The sequence below is a fragment of the Vicugna pacos genome, chromosome 15 (genome assembly GCF_048564905.1).
Source record: "Vicugna pacos chromosome 15, VicPac4, whole genome shotgun sequence".
In the NCBI taxonomy this organism is placed as follows: Eukaryota; Metazoa; Chordata; class Mammalia; order Artiodactyla; family Camelidae; genus Vicugna; species Vicugna pacos.
Window position 1 is genome coordinate 14,317,789 of NC_133001.1, and position 14,832 is coordinate 14,332,620.

The 14,832-nt window shown below is 42.7% G+C and overlaps 1 long non-coding RNA gene across 1 annotated transcript; it reads right to left on the reverse strand.

Annotated features, from left to right (window-relative positions):
* Positions 1 to 657: 657 nt before the first annotated feature.
* LOC140685862 (uncharacterized) lies at positions 658 to 13,261 on the reverse strand. Its single transcript, XR_012059295.1, has 3 exons — positions 12,927 to 13,261; positions 6,524 to 6,611; positions 658 to 5,400 (listed from the first exon to the last, which is right to left on the reverse strand). It is a non-coding gene; the product is annotated as an uncharacterized lncRNA (long non-coding RNA).
* Positions 13,262 to 14,832: the final 1,571 nt, after the last annotated feature.

The window sequence follows — 14,832 nt, forward strand, 5'->3', positions numbered from 1 at the left end:
AAATTGTTAATTCATTTAAAAGTAACAATAATAATCACATTACCTACCAACATAAAGTACATGTTTGTGAAAAATAACTGCATTTTCCAAAATGAAACAACTTACTGGGAAGAGTGGCACTGTTTTATAGTCTTGCAAGTCTGACTTAATAGAAGATAGCTGGATTTTCATATCTGCTTCTGAGTCTGTGTGTTGCAGTATCTCATGTCATGTACCTGGTGGAAAACTCCACTGTTCACTTGTGAGAGAATGAGGGTAAAAAAGTAAAAAAACAACAACCATTGTATATTATGAAAGCAGTTTTGACTTCACAGACCCCCCCCCACCCCCAGCCCTGCCCTAAGATCATCTCAGAGGCTCTGCTACTCTGGAGAATATTTCTTGTTTCTAACCCAGCAAATATGTATGAGCGTGTTCAGAGTAGGATAATTTATAATAGCAAAAAAACCCAACTTAAATGTCTGTAAATAGTAGAATTGATAAATAAACTGTGGTATATTCATAGTATTGATGAATCTCACAGACAATACTTTACAAAAACAGTAAAATATGATTTCAGATTTATAGAGATCAAAAACACAAAAATATGTTATGTAGGGTTATAAATATATGGTAAAACCTTAACGAAAAGCAAGGATAGTTGTTATCTCTGGGGAAGAGAGAAAGGAATATCACTGCCTTTTTGGATATACATGAAGTTTCAGAGATATTTCTGTTTCAGTTATGATTGGCTAGTTATGCCACAGTAACAACCAGCCCCTAAAATCTCAGTGGCTTAAATACAACAAAGATCCATTGTGGGCCAGCTAATAGGGCCTCCACCAATTGGTGTGTCTTTAGTAAGTGTGATGGGGGCAGGGAACATGACAAAGCATGTACTGGCTCTTAAAGGCCATCCAGAAATGACACTTGTTGCTTCTGCTTACATTCCATTGGCCAGAGCAAGTCAAATGCCATGTATAATTTCAAGGGAGTGTGGAAGTGCCATCTGATCATATGCCCAGAAGAGGGAAACTGAGACATTAGAGTCATTTGGTTTTTTGGTTTTGGGGTTTTTTTTTACTGAAGTACAGTCAATTTACAATGTTGTATTCGTTTCTGGTATACAGCATAGTGCTTCAAATATATACATGAATATATTCTTTTTCATTATAGGTTATTACCAGACATTGACTATAGCTCCCTGTGCTATACAGTAGGACCATCTTGTTTACCTGTTTTATATATAATAGTGTGTCTCTGCTAATCCCAGACTCCCAATTTATCCCTTCCTACCCCCTTTCCCTTTTGGCAACCATAAGTTTGTTTTCTGTGTCTGTGAGTTGGTTCCTGTTTTGTAAACAAGTTCATTTGTCTCATTATTTCAGTTTCCACATATGAGTGATATCATAGGATACTTGCCTCTCTCTTTCTGATTTACCTCACGTAATATGGTACTCTCTAGGTCCATCTGTGTTGCTGCAAATGGCATTATTTTATTCTTTATATGGCTGAATAGTATTCCATTGTGTACATACACCACATCTTCTTTATCCAGTCATCTACTGATGGACATTTATGTTGTTTCCATGTCTTGGCTATTGTAAATAGTGCTGCTATGAACATTGGGGTGCAGGTGTCATTTTGAAGTAGGGTTCCTTCTGGATATATGCCCAGGAGTGGGATTGCTAGATCATAGGATAACTCTGTTTTTAGTTTCTTAAGGAACCTCCGTACTGTTTTCCATAGCAGCTGCACCAATTTACACTCCCAGCAACAATGTAGGAGGGTTCCCTTTTATCCACAGCCTCTCCAGCATGATCATTGTGGACTTTTTAATGATGGCCATTCTGACCAGTGTGAGGTGATACCTCATTGTAGTTTTTATTTGCGTTTCTCTGTTAATTAGTGATGTTGAGCATCTTTTCATGTGCCTATTGGCCATCTGTATATCTTAATTTAAGAAATATCTGTTTAGGTCTTCTGTAGGGTCATTGGTATTGTTCTATTTCATTAGGACCATTTAGCATTGAGTGGTGGGTTCATAGGTATTTGCTTAATTATTATACACTGTATAAATTTATAGATAAATTTATGCTTATTTTTATATCCTATATGTATATATATCTTACTTAAAAATATATGTGTAATATATATATATATCTTTTTTAGGCATCAAATATTAGAAAGAAAGAGAAAGGGAGAGAGAGAGAAAGAGAAAGAATCAGCCTTTGATTGTGGTATACAAATTCATATATTTAGATTAAAAAAATGGGAGGGCCAAGAGAGGAGAGGGTGAGAGCTGAATTGAGAAATGTTTGGAATTCCTGGAGCAGTGGTCTTTAAACTGGGGTAAGCATATTCCCAGGGTCCATGAAGATTTTTCTAAAAGGTAGCAATACGAATCCTATTAAAGAATCAATTTCTAGATGCTCACTTCCAGATGTCCTCTTTGCTAAAACTGGTCTGCCAGAGAATGCTCCTGTGTTAGAGCTGTTCTTCTTTCCCCCTTTTCTCTTTCATAAGTGTCCTTTTCCCATGTTTTTCAGAAGAAGAAAGATGTGGTGCATCCTGTCATTTTGTCATTGGTAAAAATCTCCAGACTCTAATTAAGCAGATAATTCAAAGTGTTGATTCTAGCTGAGGAAGCAAATTACTCTAAGGATTGGATTATAATTCCTTTTACAAATCAGAAACTATCCCATCATTTTAATAAAGGTGAAGGAGAAACTAATGAACATTTAATAATATCAAATGATAAATGATTAGTAATAATCTTGTCATTACGTGTGATTTTTGGCACACCACTCAGAGTTCTAACAATCAAATAATGCTGCTACAATAAAACCTCTTCATCCTGAACAAATTTTCGTGGCACTTATATTTTCAAAAGTGAAAAATTAAAGATAGAATTGATGCTGAACCCACTCTTCCTAGAGAAAATAATATTCATCTATGGATGTATGGAAAAAAAAGCACCAACCATCTCATTAAGAAAAGCATTTTCAATAAAAATTTGGGGCATAATAATATTTTACCAAAATGTTCAATAGACATATGATATATTTATAGTATTTTGATGAATTGTGTGTTATTGCTAATTGTAATAACTCATCTTGGAAGAAAATATTCACACAGTAGACCAGCACTGTCCACTAGGGCTTTTCATGATGATGGAAATGTTTTCTATTTGCTCTGTCCAATACAGTTCCATAAGCCACAGGTGGCTATTCAACACCTGAAATGTGTCTAGTGCGAATGAGGAACTGAATTTCAAATTGTATTTAATTAAAAAGAATTTAATGGACTCATGTGACTAGTGGCAACAGTATTGGACTGCTTTAGAGATTTATGGCTACAGAAAAGGGAAAAAATTGAATTTGTATTCATTTTTAAGAGAAATATGATAAAGTGATTAATAAAATATTTTAATCATACATGTATATTAGGATAAAGTTCTACAAGGGAAGAGAAATGGAAATACAAATTCAGGGAGAAAAAGGAATAATGTAAAATTTCTGACTGTTGAAGTGCGCCTTCGTGATATTTTTAAAAGGATGATGGAGGGTATCAGTTGCTTTAATATTTAAATTCTGTTTGGATACATTTAAATGAATGACAGTTATTTTAAAATGTTTAAACTGTTAAAATATTTCAGATTTACAGTAGACTTTAATTTTTTTCAGCTATTTAAACCTTAGATGAATAATTTTAGATACCAACACAAAAATGTTTGAGGGGAGTGCATAATGTTTCAGGATCATATTGAGGGACATGTAGGAAAAATGCTTGAAGACCCCTGAGCTATGAGTTTCTTCATTGTTCCTTTCAATTCTTTAGATTTTGTGAATGAGGTCTGGTGAGTGGGCCCTGTGAATAGCAGGGAAACATCCCTCAGTGTAAAGGTTCTCTTACAAACAAGTGTCCTAACAACAAACAAAATCCAAACAAACAAGTCCAAAATACAAACTCCCCTGTCTCTCTCTTACGTGTATGCACGTACACACACACGCACACACACACTCCCCTAATAGAGACCCCCCTCCACTGGTTGTTCTGGTGCAAGCAGTTCATGAACCACACTTTTGAGGAACGTGGGCTTGGTCAGCAGCGTGGGGTGGTCTGGCCGCTGAGACATCTCCACAGGTGGGGCGGCCTCAAAGAGGATCATTAACAATCAAAAATTCCTTTTGAAGTTGTTTGCATTGCTGCAGCCTTAAACCCCCTTGGCTTGAGCAGCCCTCTGCTACACACACAAGGGTTTCTCATGAGTATTTGGTTTGGTTTTGGTGGAAATGAAGGCAAGCGCCTGAGTTCCTCCTCTGGGTGCAGACCCAGGACAGTGCACAAGGTAGCAAAGTGACTTGAATGGAAAGAATCCAGTGGAAGCAGAAACGAGGAGGCGGAGGTGATCCTGAGAACATAAGTCTTTAAGTGGACATGATTGGCGTTCATGTGCTTGCATTTGGCGAGGCGTGACGAGCCCAGCTTGGTTATCCTCATTCTCCCGTGGCCATTCTGTAGTGTTGCTCAACTCCAGGGGTCAGGAATGGTTCAGCATTCCCAGCAGCAGCAAGAAGGCAGGAGGCATGGAGCTGACTGAGCAGGCAGGTCTCTGAGTGACCTCATCATCACAACCAGCAAACCTCCTCCCCAACCGGTGCTGAAGCGAATGGGGATATATTCCCATGACCCAGTGAGGGCTTCCCACGCAGGTGAGCGCTGAAGGCCAGAGAGGAGGGCTGGGTCCTCCTGGCAAGCGCGTGGCGAGGAGAGCGTCGTATTCATTCTGGACTGGCAGCTCTGACTCAGCCTCTGATTGGCAAAGGTCAGGCCTCCCTTTCCCAAGGGTTTCCACTCTCGGTTGGGCCCTGCCCAGGTCAGGCAGGTGGGAGGCCTGGTGCTCAGCAGCTGGCCTTGGGACCAGTTCCCAGGAGGCAGCAAGGGACCCATGCAGCCTTGGCACCATTTTAAAGTCTGGCTTTAGACGCTTATCAGCTGGCTTCTGTGCAAGGCCCAGGCTGAGGTTGCATAAGAATGTGGAAAATGCCAGGGAAGCCAAAATAGCTTTTTAAAAATAAGGCTTAGACCATAGGCAGGGTGCTTCCACACCACTTGGGTTGTAGTGAAGGAAAATGCAAACATTAGTCCAAAGGCGGAGAAAGAAACAGATACCACCCTGTCAGAAGATGGGGGGCTGGCTCCAGGAAGAAGGGCAGGGTCTGCCCCTCATCTTTTCTTTGTTGTGCTATCTGTCATCTCTGAACGCCTCAGACCCGGCGTCACACCACACGGTGAGTGCCTAGGACAAGCTAAAGAGAGCTGAGAGCCAACCACGGTGTTGATGCCACTGAGGAAAATTCTGGAGTTTTAAGCTATAATGAGGGACAGGGAGATATTCATGCATTTAATGCTGAATCCCTGAAAAAAAAATGCAGAAAAACCAGTCGTTCTCAACCTTTATTTTAATGCAACTCACATGACCTTTACCTTCATGACTCACCTCCTATAGACAGTGCCAGATTTTGACACAACTGTCAAATTTTGTGCAATTCCTGGCTCCCTAGCCCTTATTCCATCTCCTCCTCTCCAGCTTAGCTCAGGAAGAATGCATGTAAGAGTATTGTCATTATGGGATAAACTTGAATTGTTCGATTTACTAAAACAGTAAATTCTTTGCAAACCTGAGAGTGAAATGAAGTTGCATCTCTTTTATCAGTTCCATTGCTTTGGCTCCAGCTTCATCCCTGCTATTGCAAGGATGGCCTTGTCTCTTTCCCAGGATCACTTGTCCTGTGATGAGCCCAAGAACTCCAGGTTCCCAGGATGATTATCTGAAACCCAGCAGTCACTCTGGGTCCCTTGGGCCACTGGAGCCACCTCAGGCTGGGGGCCTCAGGCTTCAGGCTTCAGGCTGGGGGCTCCTCAGGCACTGCCACACCCAGGGCTCCTAGGTGGCCACCCCAGCGCGAGGGGCCAGAGCCTGGAAGTGGCTTGCAGGATTGCTGCAGTTGCTGCCAGTTTGTAATTCCACGACCTAGTTTGAGCCCCAAAGCCTGCCCTGGTTGTTCCCACTTCCTCTAATTCTGATGCTGGGACCTGTCTTGTTGCTGATCCTGGAGTTTGTGGCACAGCCAGGAGCCCTGGTACAGGTCCCATTGGCAGTTGTCCTTTGAGCACAAGACAGGACAACCCCTGGCCCCTCCAACACTGTGCTGCGCTAAGGCTGCTGCCCACCTTGAACCACAGGGAGCCGCTTCCCCTGGGCAGGCTGGGCCAGGACAGCATGTGGGGACATGTTCCCATGTCTGCCCCTGGCTGACCGAGGAGCACAGTTCCCTTCTCAGATGTGTCCTCAGCCCCAAACCAAGCCAAGCTCTGGAAGCATCCTCCATCTTGTTCTCAGAAGACTGTGTCGCAGTGTTATCATCCTGTGACATCAGCCATCCGTATCGGTTACAGGTTGTGTTAGTCAAGGTTCCACTGGCTGCTGTAACAATTAGACCCTGATTTCAGTGCTTTAACACGTTAGACGTCTACTTACCGCTCACGTTAGAGTCCACTGCCAGATTCCTAGTCAGCAAGTGGCTTTTTGTCATGTGGCTACTTCCATCCTGGGACCTGAAAGTCCTCTGCAAATAACAGACAAATGTACAGAAGTCACATCCTCTTCTTTTTTTTTTTAATTGTGCTAAAATATACATTAAATTTACCATTTTGAACATTTTTAAGTGTGCAGTTCAGTGGCATTAAGCACATTGTTGTGCCACCATCATCACCATCCATTTCCAGAACTTTTCATCTTCCCAAACTAAAACTCTGCACCCATTAAACACTAACTCCCCATTCCCCACTCTCCTCCAACCGCTGGCAACTGTCGTTCTGCCTCTGTCTCTGTGAATTTGGCTACTCTAATTACCTCATCTAAGTGGACTCATACACTATTTGCCCTTTAGTGGCTGGATTGTTTTGTTTAGCATAATGTCTTCAAGGTTCACCCATATTGTAGCACCTGTTAGAATTTCCCTCCTTTTTAAGCTTGAATAATATTCCATGGTATGTATACACCACATTTTGTTTATCCATTTATCCATTAATGGACACTTGGGGTGTTTTTACCCTCTGGCTTTTGACACCCTCTTCTTAACCTACAGTTTTGACCTACAAGTGACAAGTGACACCTGTCATTTGATCACATTCCGTAGGAGAACCTATTTCACGGCCCCACCTACCTGCAAGGCAAGCCAGGAAATGTAATTCCTGACTGGGAAGCCACTTCCCAGAAATAATTCAGCCTACAATTTGTTTGGTAGACAACTAGCTGTCCCTGCCATCCCCTCACCTTTGCCCTTCCTGTCACAACTTTTTACCGTGGCCCAGGAAAAATGTCTTTTTCTTCCCAGTTTCATTTCGTCACAGGACAAAGGTTTTGAGGTCTAAATGCACTTTCAGTAAATAGCTAGAGCTAACATTTGTGTAGTCTTTTGCAGTTTTCCATGTCCTTTACATAGGGTGTGTGGTTTTAATTCTGTCTCTCGCTCTCTCACTGTGTGATGTTTGTAGAGCCCTAGTGCTACCACAAATCCAATAAATAGTAATGATTAATTTTCACAGCAAAATGAGATATGATTGCCTCCCCATCTGTATAGATGAAGGTATTGAGGCTCAGAGAGATTAAGTAACTTGTTCAAAGTTACCCAGATCACAAATAATGACTTCATCTCTCTCTACCCCTTGCCTATGGAGCCATCATCATGGGTTTGGGAAATAACCTTGATGTCCTTCACAGGGCACTTTGAGCCCTCAAACCGAACTCTGCCCCCAGGACACCCTCCTTGCACTAAAACTGATGGACCATCCCCTCCAGGACCCAAGCTGAGCCCCTTGGAGAATGTGGTCGGGGAGGGAGAAGAGGTCCTGTCACTCAGGAGCCTATCCTGTGCTCCTGGCCCCAAGGAGCTTCCCAGGACCCTTGGAGCACAAAAACAATATCTTCTGCTTCTCTCACCACTTTCTAACAACATTCCTGAAGCCCCTCCTATGTTCCAGGCCCTGGGGATGTACGTACGAATAAGAAATGATCCCTCCCCTCCAAAGAGTGCATTGTCCAACCAGTGAGACAGACACGGGAACAGGTGCTCTCAAATCATATGACAAGTGATACAGACTGATGTACGAAGTGCGATGGGAATTTGGATGAAGGAGTAATTAATTTTGCTTTGTCGTGGCAAGCTACAGCGAGAAGGTGACATCAGAGCTGGGTGTAGACAGCTGAGAGAGGATTGGAGCGAGCTAATTTAGATAGAAGGGACAACGAAGCCTCGATGGTGTCAAATAGCATGGGGTGTTTAAGGACGAGGAGTGGGTATAGTGAGGGCACAGCATCCGTGGAGACAGGGTCGGGGGAGAGACTCAGGAAGACTGGGTGGGGCCAGGGATAAAGGGCTGTGATTCTGCAGATGAGGCAAGGAGATGATTGACTGGGGCTAGGAAGGCCAGAGCCATCTCGTACAAAGCTTCCTCTGGCTGGGCTGAACAATGGGAAACGGAACTAATTATCCATTTCACTCTAACCCTGGTCATTCCCAGAGGGCAGGCTCACCCCTCATCCTGGGGTCATCCCTGATGCCACATGACAGGGTCATTACGGGCAAAGGCCAGAGAAGAGACCACCTGAGAACACTGTATTCCCATAGTGACACTTCTCCCTTAGTCTGAAGGTGATGAGGGACTAATGATAGATATTCTCTCCCCTTGCTGGCTTATAGGGCCAGACCACACCAAACCCCAGGTTGGTCATCTGTGAGCCAGGATCTCTATCTGACACCTGCAAAGACAGGGTTGAAGCCTGGGGGTGCCAGGACCACTGTGGCTTCTCCCCTCTCCCAGGGACTGAGGGTGAAGAAGGAGGCAGAGGGAGATGGGAAAGAAGGTGGGGTAGGGGACAGGAGAACATGTCAGAACTCAGTTCACCATCCACGGCAGGTGCTCACGCGAGGGCTGGCCTCCCCACTCCCTTGACATCAGAATGGGATTCCCAGACGTGTTTTCTAAGTAATTTACAACTAGAGGTGGAAAGCAAAGGAATTTGATGTCAACAGTGGACCTGTGGTGAGAAATCAAAATCTGAAGGCAGCAGCTGCCCCACCCAGGAAGCTAAAGCCCTTCTCTCACGGAGGCTGTGGCCAGAGACACATGCTCTGGGAAGGGCCTGGGAGGCTTGGGTCCTCTCTGTGTGGACATGGGCTGGCCTGGGTTTGAAGCCCACCCCGCCTCACCTCTGTGTGACCTTGGGAGACAGGCTTTCTCAGCTACAGCTTTATTATCTGAAAAACACTTCACAGAATGGCTGTTCAGATTAAATAACAGCGTTTAAATGTAGATCTCCTTCCCTTGACTTGAGACCTCTTGGATTTACAACGTTGTGGTTTGTATGTTCTTAAGATCTGGGAGTCTGCACCTTCACGTGCCACGCTCTCTGGGCTTTGCCCGCCTGGAGCTCAGGGATGTGAAGGGAGCTTATCTTGAATTGCTGAAAGTCCTTCTTTCCTACTTATCCTCCAGGCCCGTTGATTTGCTGGCCAGCAGAAATGTGGAAAAGATCAAAACAGTATCAAAGTTGATCCCTGAATTTGGCAGAGCTAAACTCAAACACATCACTCAACATGTCCTGTGGTATCTTCAGTAGCTACATGGGATGTTGCTCACTGGTAATACATGCCCCTAAGGATTAATAACCAAAAATTTGTAAATTGGGTCATTTAAATCTTGTAGGGGAGCTTATTGTTTAGAAGGGCTTTGTTCCAAATCCTTTTTTAAAGCCAGTAACTCTCTTGTATTGTAAATCTTTTCCTATCTAGACCTAGGGATTTCTGGTACAGATGTGTCCACTTATGTAACAGGTGTGCTGAGATGCACAGTGTGAAGCTTAAGTCAGAACACATCACTGATTAACTCCTGTCACCTGGTATACCAGCCATGGAGTGAAATCCTGTTATGAATCCATTTATACAACGAATATTTGCTGAGAACCCACCTATACTTACCCCAAGGGCACAGGAGTGAAGGAGACACGCTTCTGCCTCCAAGGACTTCATAGTCCAGTGGCAAAGGCAGGCAGGCACACGGCTCCCTATGGTTTAGCATCCCAGATGCCATGCATTGTGTAAACTAATCTCCTCAAATGGACTATGTAATCTAGAGACTGGATTATTTGGCATCCCCTACTGCACACTGGCCCCCAGTGGGATCCATGTCTAGTATTATGAAAGTCACACAATATCATCATTAATTAATCATAAATGACACTGTCAGATTGAAACAAAAATCTATTCAGAAAAACAATCCAGATTCTGTCATCAACATATGCCACTCTAGTGGCAGAAGCTCTGATTAATTGTTTCATTTTCCTCTCCAGTTTTATTCTAGTCTTCAAAATGACTTTGTACAGCAATGTTCTGGATTCCTTAATTCCTCTGACCCCTGCCAGGGCTGGGGCTATGATGGTGTTCAATGGTGGGGCAGCTGAAACATTCAAAATTCAAGGCAGGACCCATGATTGGGTTTCGTAAGAAACCATGAGTCTAAGCTGATAGTCAGCATACCTTAACAAAGCAAGTTTTTTTCAGATCCAGTATCTGAAAGAGTTGAAGGAGTAGAATTGAAGAAGTTAAGAAATGACATTGGGAGGTATAAGGCTAAAGGGCTCTTTGATGAAAGTTATAAGAAAGTAGGTTTGGGGTCAAAATAAGGAAGAGTTCATCACAGTTGGAGCCACTCAAGACTGGTGGAGGTAGTGGGCTTTCTGTTATTGACAGAGGTGTCACAAGCAGAGATGTGACGACAGAAGGGGGTTTTTATACTGGGTGGGAGGTTGGATAAGATGAGCTCTACAGCCATTTGTGCCGAACTTAAGTCTTCACTCTGCTCACAACTGATAGAACAAACCAGGCCTGGCAATGTCATGTCTCCTGGGCTCCATTTTATCGTTGCTGAGTTGGAAAAAGGGAGAAATTGTCAGAGCCCTCGATGGTCACTGTGGGCAAACTCCAGACCATTAGCCGAGGACCTCGAAGGTGAGTGAGCATAGTCTTGGGAGTTGGAACGCTAGATCCATCAACTCCATCTGATGACTCGGAAGTTCCTTCAATCCCCAACACTGGAGACCAGCAAGGCTGGTTTGTCTTGTTCTAATTATTATTTAGATGACTATTTGGCTCATTCCTGAGCAAGGCTTAAATCAAGTCAGACTTGTTAATTGAATCAAGGTTATATAATCATATTTGGGCATTTAAATGCAAACCAATTATGTTGGAGCGCAAGCATCTTATACACAAGGAGGGAGTTCTATTAAGTGTTGGGAATGTATGCCAATACACAAAGCCTAACCCCTAAAGTGGAGGGTGGAGCACTCCAGGGCACTCCTGTTTCGATGAGGTTGTTGTAATAGTTATTGCTCTGGGCACATTCTGGGAAGATGCTGGAAACCTTTCAAACAAGTATGACGTGATGTTACCCCAGCTTGTCGAACCCATGACATTTGGAACTTGTCTTTCTGTAACATTTGGCTTGGCTTATAAATGCATTATCAAAATCTGTAGGAGGCATTTCCAAGGAGCCCTTGGTCTCTCTGGTCATCAGAGTTCCCTCCTTCTCTCCCTTGACAAACATCCCATAGGGCCTGATTAGGCTTTTCGTTTTTCACTGGAACCTCTTTCTAGTTTCCCGTCTAAGTCCACAAGCCTCCAAATGTGGCACTCCTCAAATAATAGCCCCCTCTGCAAAGAGAGAGGAAAACAGGAAGGAAGCGATAGAGAAGCCATTGACAAGTTGAAGAGGGGGACTAGTAACATAAAGCAACACATCAGGAAGAAGTCACCAGGCTCGAGATTGAAGTGTTTGTCCCTAAACTCTCTGAGACTCACCCAGCTAACAGCCTCAGGGGGACTTCCAGCCCAGGGGCTCCCCATATATTCTGCATTCCTCATTTGGAGGGTGAGGAGCCAGATGCCCAGTTTGTGTCCAGTGTTAAGAACTCAGCCTGAAAAACAGCTAGATGCCATCACTGGAGATGGCATGCCTCCAGAGGAAGAAGTACTTTCTACCTTCACACTTTGTGTCTCGGACATGAAAGCATCTAGTGCCTCTGAAGAGAAGCATTCCGGGGAGAGTTTCCTCTTCACCACCATCCTGGTTCGGGAATCCTTGCAGACTAGAAATTGCAGAACTCAGGGAGGGACCACTCACTGGAGGTGGAGACCTTGCTGCAGGTTTCATTATAAACACGTGGCTGAAATGTGTCACACGTGGGCAGGCAGGCATGCTAGTGTGTCCCAAATCAGCCTCTGGTCAGAGGACTTCAGCAAGACCAAAGGAAACAGCAAGCTGATTTTTTTCAAATAGGCTTCATTAGACCCATAGAGGACTGACCCTAAACCTAACTTTTTTTTTTTTTGAGCTGGCAAGAATATTAAGTTTATTTATTTATTTACTTATTTATTTAAATGAAGGTACTGGGGATTGAACCCAGGACCTTGTGCATGCTAAGAACACATTTTATCACTGAGCTAGATCCTCCCCTACCTAACCCTGACTTCGGATTACCCTTTTCTTGCCAGGAGTTGTATTACTTGATTCTATCTGGAACTGAATGTTTTGATAGACTTTGGTGTAGCTTCTCAGTCTTTTGAGAGTCAGCTATCAAGGGCTTATATTTATTCTGGGTCAGCCCTTCACCCCCTTTTCCTCTCCCCTCCCAACCCTGCCCTGGGCATCTGTGACACAGACAAGCCCACGACATCTGGCAAGCCTGGCAAGACTATTAACTTTAGGCGAGAATGTGGGTGTTAGCACGTCAGAGTAGATCTGAGAAAACATTCCAAACCAAACCCTTCCACGCTGGGAACTCAGTCCCTAAAAGAGAATCAAGATAAGGGCAACCGACTCACCTGTGAGAGGGCAGTGCAGGGGAGAGGCCACCCTGCTATGTGAAGAGCTCAGGGAAGAGACAGGCTCAGCTGGGCCCTGCTCGTTCACTTGATGGACTTCCACAACCGCTACTCTGGGGACCAGGGTGTGCGAAGCAGGAAAGAATACCATCCCTGCCCTGAGCTCTGGGATGGTGGCTGTAAGCCCCCAAGATGCCTGCAGGGCTGAATGGTGGCCTTCATGTTGCTTGGCTAAAGGGTAATGGACTCAGGCCTAAACTTACTTGCATCATTCACGCAGAGGGCTCTGACCAGGAGCTATTTTCAGATGACACAGATCCCCACGAGGCACTTGCCTCTTGCTTCTGACACTTCTAAGGGTGACTCTTGCCACATGACTGTAGTGACAAGTGAAGCTTTTCTCCAGTGATGTCATTGAGAATTCCAGACTTCCCAAGAAGGGAGAGGCTATGGCTGGGAATACAGACTTCCCAGCGCATCCCACTTCTTAGACTCCCAGATCTGGGGGCATAAAAAGAGACCTTAGAATGATGAGGGTCCTGAAAAGAAAAAGAAAAATACTTTTCAAGTTATGAAATCTGGTTGTTATCATTGCTAGTTTAAATATGTGGTGCTGCTTCAGTTTCAAAAACAGGAGGTGGCAAGATCCAGAGTTCCAGGTATCTAAGTAGTTGTTTGGGAACAGGTGTTTCAAGGAAGTTTAGAGGAGACTCTTGGGGCTGTAGGTCAGTAGTCACTTTCCTAGCAGTGCTCTGAGGTCTTGGGTTTCATAAAAGATAATCATAATTTCTCCTTTTAAGGAAAGTTGAGTCTAATTGTAGTTTTTGCTTCCTCTAAGTCCTAATTTCCCAATCCTATCCATCCTTCAAGACCCAGCTCAAATGCCACCTCCTCTCATAAGCCTTCCATGATTGACCCTGGTTGGAATTTCTCTCTCCCTTCTGTAATTCCCATGGCACTTTATCTACACCTCTCTGATGGCCACTTTCCACCTTCTATAAGGTGAGTTACGCATTTATTTTATAGTAATACATTTCAAAAGATTGAAATCTTAGAGTATGTTCTTTGACCACAATGAAATTAAATAAAAAATTAATGATATACCTAGATAATTATAAATATTTGGGTATTATATAACATATTTCTAAATAACCATGGATTAATGAAGAAATTTTAAGAGAAATTAGAAAATATTCAAATTGAATAATAATGAAAATTTAATATTCCATTTCAAAATTTGTAGAGTGCAGGTTAACTCAGTGCTTAGAAATTAAATAACCTGATCATATTAGAAAAGAAGAAAGGTTTAAAATTAATTATCCAGATTTCCACTTAAAAAGAAAAAAATAAGGAAATTAAACCCAAAGAAAGTAGAAAAAAATAGTAAGTATAGAAACAGAAGTCAATATATTGGAAAACAAACTAGGGATTTTTTTAATAAACTTGAAAATTGATTCTTTGAAAAGTTTCATAAAATTGATAAACCCCTCGCAAGACTGAGAATTAAAAAAAGAAAGATAATACAAATTATCTATACGTGAGATGGAAGAAAGTATATCATTACCAGTCCTATAGACATTATAACAATAATAGGGGAATACTATGAACAACTTTATGCCAATAAAGTTGATAAGTGAAATGAACAAATTCTTTGAAAAATATAATTTGCCAAAATTTACACAGAAGAAACAAAATCTAGAGTTCAGGGTTTCAAGCACGAGCTGCCTGTTCTCAAAAAAAAAAAAAAAAAGAAAGAAAGAAAGAAAGAAAAGAAAAAAATCTAAATAATCTATGTTTTATAAAGAAATTTAATTCATTATAAGAAGCTTGCCACAAAGAAAACTCTATGCATGGATAATTTCACTTGTGAATAGATTCTTTTAAGGAAAAAATAATATAAACCTGG